This window comes from Falco peregrinus, chromosome 4 (assembly GCF_023634155.1).
Source record: "Falco peregrinus isolate bFalPer1 chromosome 4, bFalPer1.pri, whole genome shotgun sequence".
NCBI classification, from domain to species: Eukaryota; Metazoa; Chordata; class Aves; order Falconiformes; family Falconidae; genus Falco; species Falco peregrinus.
This window is the reverse complement of record NC_073724.1, coordinates 20,876,987-20,887,501: the sequence shown is the minus strand read 5'-3', so window position 1 is coordinate 20,887,501 and position 10,515 is coordinate 20,876,987. Positions and strand designations below refer to the sequence as shown.

Genomic DNA, 10,515 nt, shown 5'->3' with positions numbered 1-10,515 from the left:
CACCATTGCCAATGTTAATTTTAAATATCTTTTCACAGCCCCTTTTCCATTTCATTCAAACTGCACATTTTTAGGCAAATGCTACCATTCTGAATACTCCCTTGGCAGCTGCAGATAGCAGCTGTCACAGAACAGAGGTGCCCAGCACTGCGCTTGGAAAACGCGCCTTCACTGACCTACTGATGATGTGTAAAGAGTGATGTGGCAGGTCTTGCTGAAGGCCTCAAGCTGCAAATAAATGGAAGCATAATTGTTTAGTTATTCAGTTAAATTTGCTACCAAATGGGTGAGAAAACTTGTCAGAGTGTCCTATCTAATAAAAACCAGAAGACATTACATGTGGGGATCAGCAGGTGGTTGAAATGTGTCACATTGTTCTTGTGAAAATGTCTCTTACAGGTGTCTGATGATTCATTGTGAATAATAATATTAAACATTTTAGTACTATTCCTCACTATCTGCTTCTGATTTTGTGGAGTTTTATTAAATTCCGGTCACCATAGTAGGGCAGCAGAAAGGAATTTGAACTTTGTGCTCACCTGTGCCAGATGCTGCAACCCAACAGAGCTGGTTTGCACCATAAGCTGCAGAAGGGTGTTTTATTTTTCTAGAAGAGAAGTGGTAGTCATGGCAGTAGCAATGCTGTCAAGCCAAAGATGAAGATTTCTCAGTTTTACTGCCTCTGACAGAGCCTAAGACTGGAGATGAGTATGGGAATAGAGCTCACATATGTGGTACTTCTACTTACTATTTTCCCAGCCTCCAGCTTTCTGAATTGGATTAGGTTTCTAGATAATTAAGAAAAGCCTTAACTTGTGCATTGCTGTAGCTGCCCATTGATTCATGTAAAATTTTAGCATCCACAGCACCTGCATCCTGCGGGAAACAGATCTAGAGTGGAGTGTGATAAAACATATCCATTGGTTTGCTCAGAACTTGGATCCTGTGAGGTTCATTTAATGCCCTATAGTTCTTATACTGGAAAAGGAGGCAACCCCTCCACATCATACCATGGTTTTGCAGACCTCTATCATATTCACTTTCAGACATCTCTTTTCCAGATGGTAGAGTCCCAGTTGACTATCATTTATGGATGTACTGTTTGGCTGCAGAAATTGGCATCCCTAACCTTTGCAAACCCACTAAGACTTGGTTGTCCCTACCTAGTCTGCAGGAGAGGTGTCTTGCTTTCATTCAAAAAACACTGTGTTTAGTACCTGTGTTGGTAGGTCTGTCTCTGTGCCTCTCAGCTGTCTGGAGCTCCTGCATCCAGCCCCAGTGCTGGAAGCAAAGAATAAAACCATATATACTTAATTTTTTGTAGGTCATTTAAGTGGGCATAAATTATTCAGAGCTGGAATGTGTTCAGCCCAGCAGATGCTAACAGAGCTTGTCTCACAAAAAAAAAAAAGACCAGGAATTTTTACTGGTCTTAAGGACTCAAAAACCTGGGACTTCAGTATCCCACTTACTGGAGTGGTGCTTCCTAGGAGCAAGCTGAGAGACTGGGTCAGACTTGGTGAATCATCAACACTCAGGAGCATCCTGAGGACTCGTAAGCTGAATGTTGACTGTGTTTGACCCTGAGTAGTTTGCACAAGATGAGATCCCGATTCCACATGGCTAGAGCAGATCAGTAACATTCTTCATTAGTTTACTGGCGCCTCCTCAAATTTGGAATCGTGCCCTGCTGTATCAAGTCCCCAGAACTGTTTGTTCAAACTGGTGGAGGTTTTGTCTTTTTTATCCATTAATCACTAAATTGTGCAAAGTGAAGGGTGGGAGACAAAGCAAGAGCAGCATATAGCCACAGACATAATAAATAGTTTACCAAGACTATTAAATGAAGTCACATGTATAATTTGTTAGTTATTTATCTTGAGAGCACACCAGCTAAGAGCGGAATTAAGTACATTGGCTGACAAGATTTGTGTGCCATCAGGAAAACTTTTTATAGAGCTACCGCAATCGTCCAGATACTACACTGAGAATAATGACAACAGCGCTAACATAGTACCTGAAGAACTCCTCTCAGTCAGAGGGTGGTTTTAGGTGCATGGATGGAAAAGATAACAAGTCATCCTCATCAGGAAAAATTTGAAAGCCAATTAAAATGTTTTTCTTTTGCAAAGGGTGTGATTTGGCAGTTAACTTTGTAAATGTTAACTCAAAAATGTTTTCCATTAAAAAAAACATTATTCTTTTGCCCTTTGGTTGCGTAAGACAAGCCTGAGACAACCATTTTATTGCTGAAGTCTGTTTAAATTTGTCTTGTGACTAATTGGGCTTTGATTAAAGTATGAGAAAACATTAAGTGTCTATAGTCTGAGTCCAATGATTACTTCTCCTTCCTCTCAAAAGATAGATAACTTTTGAGCCTATATGCCCAGATATTTCAGGGTTCTTTAGTCTAAGGAACTACTGGTACTGTAAGTACTTGCAGCAGTACTTACAATTTGTGGTTACTTGCAGTGTGTAGCAATTTGTGGTTACTCGCAGAAGAAATCCACCACATAATGTACCATATTGCTGTACTATCTTTATAAAAAAATACCATGATTTTATTCGCTTGTGAAAACAGCAAGTCTTTACTCTTGGGATGAGAGCTGGGAAGTCCATGTCTCCGAGAATGTTTGTGAAGTATTCAAAATGTCTCTTGGTCTAAGCATCTGCCATAAGACCCTGTGGCTAAGCCCCTAACTTCATGTTGATGGCAATCTATATTCTGCTTGCAGTTACCGTAAGCTGAAGAGTGTGTATTCTGGTTTCCTACCACTTCCTACCATTGAGTATAAAGAAAAAAGGTTATAAACATCAGCAGCATACTTTGTATGTTAATGTGAATAAATGTTTATTTCTTCCATCCCTCCCCTGCCCTCACTGACATAAAACAGAAGTGTCCCTAATGGAGAAGCTGGCCTCAGGGTCAATATGGAGTTGGGGATAATGCTTGTGCTTTCTCCTATTATTTTTATAACTTTCTTAAACATTCTGGTTTATTTTTATGACTTTCTCATGGGTCTGCTGTTATGCCAGTAGGAAGACAACACATAAACCATTTAAATGCAGTTGCTACCTCTGCCCACTCTTACTATCCATCTGCACTCGGTTTCAGATGTGCTGCTGTTCTAAAAGCTCAGCCATGCAGAAAAAAAATCTTCTGGCCCAAAACCTGCAGCTGTGAAAGTGTGACTTTATCCCCTAGCACTGAAAGGACAAATTTACGTGTGCAATCAGAATTTTTCTTCCTTCTTTCTCTGTTTCTTTACCAGAAATAAAGGAGTACAAAATACATGTTGAAAGGCCTTCTACACTACTGAAGTCATACTCTGAACAACAGTACAGAAAATATGGTGTGATATAGTTTCATGTCTATGTAATAGCAGCTTTTATGGAATTTTGTTGAGTTTACAAGACATATTTGTCCACTTGCCAGCTCTGCAGGCTTCTGATCATCTTGAAATCCAAGCTGCATTCTCCTTGACTTCTTCATTGTCACCGTAACTTTCCACCAGCCAAACCGTGTCTTGCGTTGTATTTATGCAAGCACACGTTCTTCAGATTCTGTTTTCAGTTAATCTGTTTCATTCCCTGTCTTCCAGAGGCTGTTTGGAGAGACAGGATTATGGCGTTAGATTTGAAACATATTGATACATGATGCAGAACAGAAAACAATTAGTTCATGATGCAGAACAGTAAAAGATATCAATACATGATGCAGAGCAGAGTCTTACTTGTTCTTTCTTAATGGACATGGCTTTGCAGTACTTAGAAGGGGTAGAAAAAAGAATAAATATCTACTTCAGGAAGAAGGAAAAGTATTATGACTCTTAATATTCATAGAAAGACATTAATTTTACAGATCTGCTTTCCAGAGTAAGGACTGACTCTTGCTATGGGCTAGAGTTAGCATCATGTATAATTTAGAGGCTAAGGTAGGGTGGTCCATAGGATGGGTAACATAGGACTCAAGAGGGTTCAAGTCTCTCTTTTCCATAATTTCACTTAAGCAAGTCGCTTAAATGCTTTGTGATTCACTTCCCTGTTTCTCAGAAATGTTATGAAAACAAACAAAAGCAGTATTTGGAGTAAAAGTTTTAAATGGATTGCAGTAACTAGGCTTGCTGATCTTCTTATATGCCTATATAATGGCAAATAATCTTTATTCTGTTGAGTTTTTCAGAAGGAGCTGTTAAAAGCATGATTCAGATCATGCACAAACCTCAGAATTCATTATAACAGTTTTACGAAGTTGAATGTCCTGAAAATGTTTTCTTCCAGCCAGCCGGTTAGTCTATGTGGGTATTGCAAGGTAAAGTAAGGATTTTTCTTAAAGCGCAGGATTTTGCTTCACACAGCCCACAGATTATTCTGAGGCCATGTGTGCAGTAAGTTATGCTTGGTGGTTCACTTACAAGCAAGGGACATTGCACGGTATCTTAAGGGGTGTGTTTCCTGAAACCTCAGGCTTTTGGAAATACCTCAGGGTGATCAGTTTGTGATCTTCAGTGTTGGTGGATGTCACATGATGATTTCAGACGACCCATATCAAAGCAATGAGACAGACAAGAGCAATCTGCTTGGACTTAACACTGACTTGCACTAATGGTGCCAACACTTGCAGAAGTTCTTTAGCACATGTGAAGGCGGGTCCTGCATCTCCTCTTTGAGAGACATCAGTTCTCTTTAGCGGCACAAGTAAAACTCTGTTCAGGAAAATGGGGTATGGAATGTGCCCACACCTTGTTGACTGTCCCCTACACTTTGCACTCCCTGTGTTGATCAGCAGTCTGAAATCTCTTGATATCACCAATGTATTTGTAGGCTTAGTTTACTTGTTGAAATTATCCTTTGAAGGACTGTAGTGAGGAGGAAAGAACAGCGTCGAGCCTGTGGCGTGTGCTGAGGTATCACTGTGCAACGTTAATGCAATCTCCCTTTTTCGTGTGTTGCAGCTGGAAGACTTTTCTGCTGATGCTTGGACAGATCTCAGAGCTTTCAGGAATGAAAAGAAGACCAAAAAAAAAAAAAAAAAGAAAGAGAGCATGAATCAGACATAACTCCATCAATAAAAGTGTACCAAATAATGCCTAAAGAATAACATTTCTTGCAATTTGATTGCCTGTGTACATTTCTCAGGTAGGACACCCCCCCCCCCCCCCCCCCCACCCCCATTCCCCTTGCTGCTCTAGAAATCTCAGTAAATGGCCAGAGTAACCCACAGCCATGTATTATCCTATCCACAAGAAGACTCTGGTGTCCATAAGATGGTAGGGATGTCTTAGGGCCACCAGAGATGAAGCTTCAGGCCTTCATCACCACAAGCTCCAGAAAGTTTTCAGCAGCACAGTGAGAGCTGAAATGCTGTTGGCAGCTTAGCTCAACAGCTTCCTAAGAGCGTGATGGCTTCAGTTTGCATCCAGTGGTACATGCTACTGGCTGAAGGCTTCACATCCCAGCCCTCAACTGTTTAGCTGCCATTTCCAGGAACTGGTTCCCAACCAGTGCTGTCATGTTGACTAGTACTATATTAGTCTTTAGCATTCTCCAGACAGTCTGTAAGTCTCCTTTACCTCCTGGCTTATACTGTGTTATATGTGGACAAATTCTTTCAGGTAGGAACCATCACTTGTGCAACATCTACCCTTGCAGTGTCTTGCTCCATGGCTGAATTTCCTGGTTACTGTGCTAAGGTGAAAAACAGTTCACCCATTTTTCATCCATTCCTTTCAGAGTTCAGCTCTGATTTCATCAGGGAGGAGAGCCTGCAGAGATCGTTGCCCTTCACGTGTACTTTCTCATCTGCTTTCATCTACTTTCGTCTACTGAATCTGTCCTATATCTATCTCATCACCTGCCTGCCTTGTTCTTAATGCTTCTAAGCCTCTTGAGACGAGACATCCAGAATTTGACATGTGCCTCTTCCCCCACAGTTACAGAATCACAGACAAGCTGAGACTGAAAGGGACCGCTCGACATCGTCTGTCCCTCTCTTGAAAGGGGGGCCTTAGGTTTGGTTATCCAGGCAGGACCCTGTCAAGCCAAATCTGCAGTATTCCTATGAAGGAGGTTCCAACACTTCTCTGAGCAGCCATTTCTAATGCTAAATTGTTCTCAGAGTGAATATTTTTTTCCCTTATATTTAGATGGCATTTCTCCTGTAGTGATTTGTGCCTGTTGCCTCTTGTCCTGTTGCTGTGCATCCCTGTGAAGACAATACTTCTCTGTACCTCTGTCTACCTCTCTAGAACTACCTTTTATGTGTTAGAAGACTGTGGTTAGATTCCCTGTGGGCCTTTTGGCTGAAAAACAACTTCTTCAACCTGTCCTTCTGCGTCAAGTTCTGCAGCGCTCTAATCACTGGTCATTATCATCCACCAGGCTGCCTCTGATTTTTCTATGTCCCTCTTGAGCAGAGAAAAAGCAAAACTGGATGGGTAGTCCAGGTGTGGTCTGACAAGTGCCAAATACAGAGGAATAATCACATCTCTTGGTGTGCTGGCTGTGCTGTTGCTGATGCAGCCCAGGATGCAGTCTGCTGTCCTTGCTGCCAGGTCAGGCTGCTGGCCCGTGCTCAGCTTGCTGTCTGCCCAGACCCCCTGGGCCTTTTCAGCAGAGCTGCTCCCCAGCCAGGCAGTCCCCAGCCTGTACTGCTTCTTGGGATTATTCCATCCCAGCTGCAGGACTTTACATTTGTCTTCATTAAACTCAAACGTTTATTGTTTTAACCTCATATTAAACAGCGATCTTGTTGGCTCAGTCTTCCAGCCTGTTTAGGTCTCTCTGTGTGGTGGCTCATCTCCTTCCAGCATATCTCCTTTCCTGGTTTGGCATCATCCACAAACTTGGTGTGGGCATTCAGTTCCATTATCCAGATCACTGAAAAATGTGTTGAATAGTATTGGACCCCATATCAGCCACTGAGGAATGCCATTTGTGACTGGCTGTTGGTGCAATTTTGAGCCGTTAATTAACTGTCATATTTTGAGCTTTTAGCTGGGTTTCCACCTATCTTGTTTTGACCTATTCTTTGGATTTCAAGAGAGATCAATGGTGTCAGTGCAGGGCTATGGCCTGCAGAGTCCATCAGACAAGGCAGATTGGACTTTCATGTTGGAAAAGGTGATTGTGAAAACCAATGAATTTTGGAGTGACACGTCAAAGTGCTAAGGAAGAGGAAAAAAAGCTGACTCAAGAATTTGGAGGGAAGGGGAGCAGTCCTGAAAGTAGGAGTTGGAAGCAGTATGTGGTTTTGATCTTGAAAAAGGACAAAAGTTGGCAATAGAGAGAAAAAGCTTTGCAGGTGTGAAGATCTGGGTGGCTGTGAGTGGCTTCATAACACAGAGAGAGATGCCTTTGAGAGGCAGCAAACACAGAAGGAAAGCAGTGAGCAGATGAGAGTGCGAAAATGAAGGGAAACGGGTGGTAAGACTAGGGAAAGGAAGGAAAATGAACACTAAAGGGAGAAATGAAGGAGTCTAGTGTATGAAACTGAAGGTGATAGAGCAGTGCTGAGAGTCACCAAATGCAGAGGACTGATGGAATGGAAAACACAGCACACCCAAGCTGTAAACCTATGGTGTCGTTTCAGTATTCTACTGCTTTATCATGGTGCAGTATTATCAGGCTAATTCTTGATGTTCAAAGCTGCCATATAAACCCACATAACTGTCATGAGTTGTTCTAAGAAAAGTTAGAAATTTGCATTTTTCTTGGTATTTCTGAAGATTTTGGCACCCACCTTTGTCAAGTTCCAACGACAGACAGAGCAGCTTGCCACATAAATACACTCATTTATCGTCAAAACTTCTTTTAGAGCCCCCTGTGTTTCCCATACTGTAATAAATGCTAAAATTTTCAGCTGGAGACTGCAGTACCGTTGGTATAAAACATAACAGGGTGTGATCATAGATTTTTGGCTTAATCTAGCAGTCACTGAAATTATTGGAAGATTTGCCATTGACGTCAATGGGAAGAGAATTGGGCCCGTGATAGGAACTACGGTAGTAATAACAATGCATTTGACTTATATAGCCTTCTCTCTGCTTGCCAGAGGCCTTTGGGCACTGCATGTAAATGAATACAAAACAATAAAAGAGATTAAAATGTCTCTGATTCCTGCAGGATTAGAACAGGCAAACAGTGAAAATCAAATATGCCTATATATGGGCCACTTCTTATGCAATGGTTCTAACTGTGTCATCACACAGTTTGTGGCGGGTCATCACGTACTTGATCTCCACAGAGCTGTTGTGGGTTGATCCATGAAACCACGGCCTGCTTAGAATTTTCTTAGCATGCAAATAAGCACAAAAAATGGATATTGATAAAAGAGAATATTTTTAGGCTTGCAAATCAGCCAGAATCAGTCAAATTCTTGGCCCCAGCCCTGTGCTGCTGAGTAGTGTCAGATGCTCACACATACACAAATTGACATTTACAAGGCACGCCGTGCCTAGTGCCAAGTTCAGAAATAAATTGCCTCTTTTGATAGCTTCACCAGAGCCTCCTAAGTACACCAGAGCCTCCTAAGATTCATTTATTGTTTGCTACTGGAGGGACTGGAATGCTTCTGGACACAGAATGAAAATCCATTCAGCACAGCATAAGGAAAACTACATAAATTGAAGTACAATAACTGTGAAGCTGCAGTTTCATGGGGTAACGTATTCGGAGTGCTGCATGTGAAGGATTAGGTACTTGGCTGTCATTAACGGCAATGTGGGCTGCGTAATTAACTCCATGTGTATGCTGCTGAAAACCTACTCCAATAAATACCAATGCCACTTACCTGGGGAGCATAGAGGAGGCTGGGTCAGACCCCTGGAGCTTTGCTTGTAAAGGATACAGCCCTGAAAGGATTTCCTTCAGCTGCACGGGGGGTGATGCTGACTGCTGGTGGATCTCCCCAAGAACATGTAGTATTTTGATGCTGTAGGAAGCTTAAGATCCTCATTTTGCCTCTTCACTTGTCTAGAGCCAATGTGAGATTAGGTTCTTCAAGTCCATGTGTGGCAAAGTCTGTACACATTTATAGTAGAAGAAAGAGGATAGCCTCACCTGTCAGATGATTCATTGACCAAAAATCCAGTATGCCGTCCCTTAGGCTGACTGGTTCAGCTTGTGGTATCTCAAAGGAAGCATATAATTCACTTATGCAATAGTGTAATACTGTACAATAATGAGACATGACAAGTATTAAACGCAGCAGCCATGAGCTTACTTCTCAGAGCCTGCAAAGCCTATTTAAACATCTCCATGAAGCCCTGAGAGTCAGCGTGTGCCAAGTTCAGATTCACCAGGCTTCATCCTCTTCCTTGGACTATTTTGCCTCCTGGAGAAGGTACAGGCATTGACTTTGCTGATGAGGCCAGTTCTCAACAGCATTGTCTTTTTGCGGACAATTATAGTATGGGTTTGGACAGTTAAAAATTATGATCTCTACCACATGGTGCTGTAATGTTTACCAAGGGAGCTGAAGAAGACAAAGCTTTACCACAAACTGGCCTAGTTAGGCAAGATGGTGCCTGTGGTGAGAGGTCCGATTCCCTGTTACAGTAACTGAAAACACCACAAGAGGAAGACAGGCTGATGCCTTTTTGTAGTCATCCTTCTGAAACACAGCTTGTGTGTCTGCTGTCTTGTCGGGTTTTCCAGATCTGGGGGAGGTCTTGAGTAGTGTTGGTGCCACTAGCAGTACTTGTGGTGTTGTGACGGTCTCCCCCAAGTGAGGGAAGGTTTCTAGGGAGAAGTATGGTCCTCCACTGGGCTAATTCATCTGTGTGGCAAAAACTGGACAAGCTTTGGGATACATGAGCCCCTTTTGGCTCAGAAGGGCCTTGGCTAGGGTGCCTTATAGCTTGCCTGTTTATACCAGGTTTATCAGTTAGTCTAATAAAAGTTATTGCCTCACCCTGAAAACTTTGCTGTGCTTGCATCCATACTTCCCAGCACAGTAATGCTTCAAGAGTACTTATCTTATTTAAAACTGACCTACACAGCTTCGAGCCCTAGTATGAAGAAGCGTCGTGTGTGTGACCTGGTCTTGGCTTCAGCAGCGCCAGTGTGACAGCTGTGGCTGGGGCGGCTGCTCTAGTTTTAAAGAAGTTTAGGGATCTTGATACACACGATACGTACAGCCCGAAGCTTGGTTAATGTCTCAAGAATTTCTTGCAGCCATAGTTAATGATGAGCTGATGCTGTCGGCAATCATTTGATACCTCTGGGTATGGTGAGCTGCAAAGGCCAGCAGGGAGGATTTGTGTAAGCACATACCTGTGTGTCAGCCACCGTTATTGGAACCAAATGGTCCTGAAATTAGTTATTAATTACATTGTCAGTGTTCATAATTATTTTCTGTGGTTGTTACCAGCCATGAAATATGTTGACTTAGACTGGAAGACTGAGCTTTTCCCATCTGTGCGGGTGTCTGTGTTGCAAATGCTGCCCACTGCATAGCAACAGCGACAGGCCAATCTCTCGGTCTTTAGATAATGCTTGTATTTTAAGGGCCTA

The 10,515-nt window shown here is 42.4% G+C and overlaps 1 long non-coding RNA gene across 1 annotated transcript; it reads right to left on the bottom strand.

Moving 5' to 3' along the window:
- Positions 1–1,440: 1,440 nt before the first annotated feature.
- Positions 1,441–9,091, bottom strand: LOC114013004 (uncharacterized). Its single transcript, XR_008746928.1, has 3 exons — positions 8,792–9,091; positions 4,482–4,995; positions 1,441–3,605 (listed from the first exon to the last, which is right to left on the bottom strand). It is a non-coding gene; the product is annotated as an uncharacterized LOC114013004 (long non-coding RNA).
- Between the last annotated feature and the right edge of the window lie 1,424 nt (positions 9,092–10,515).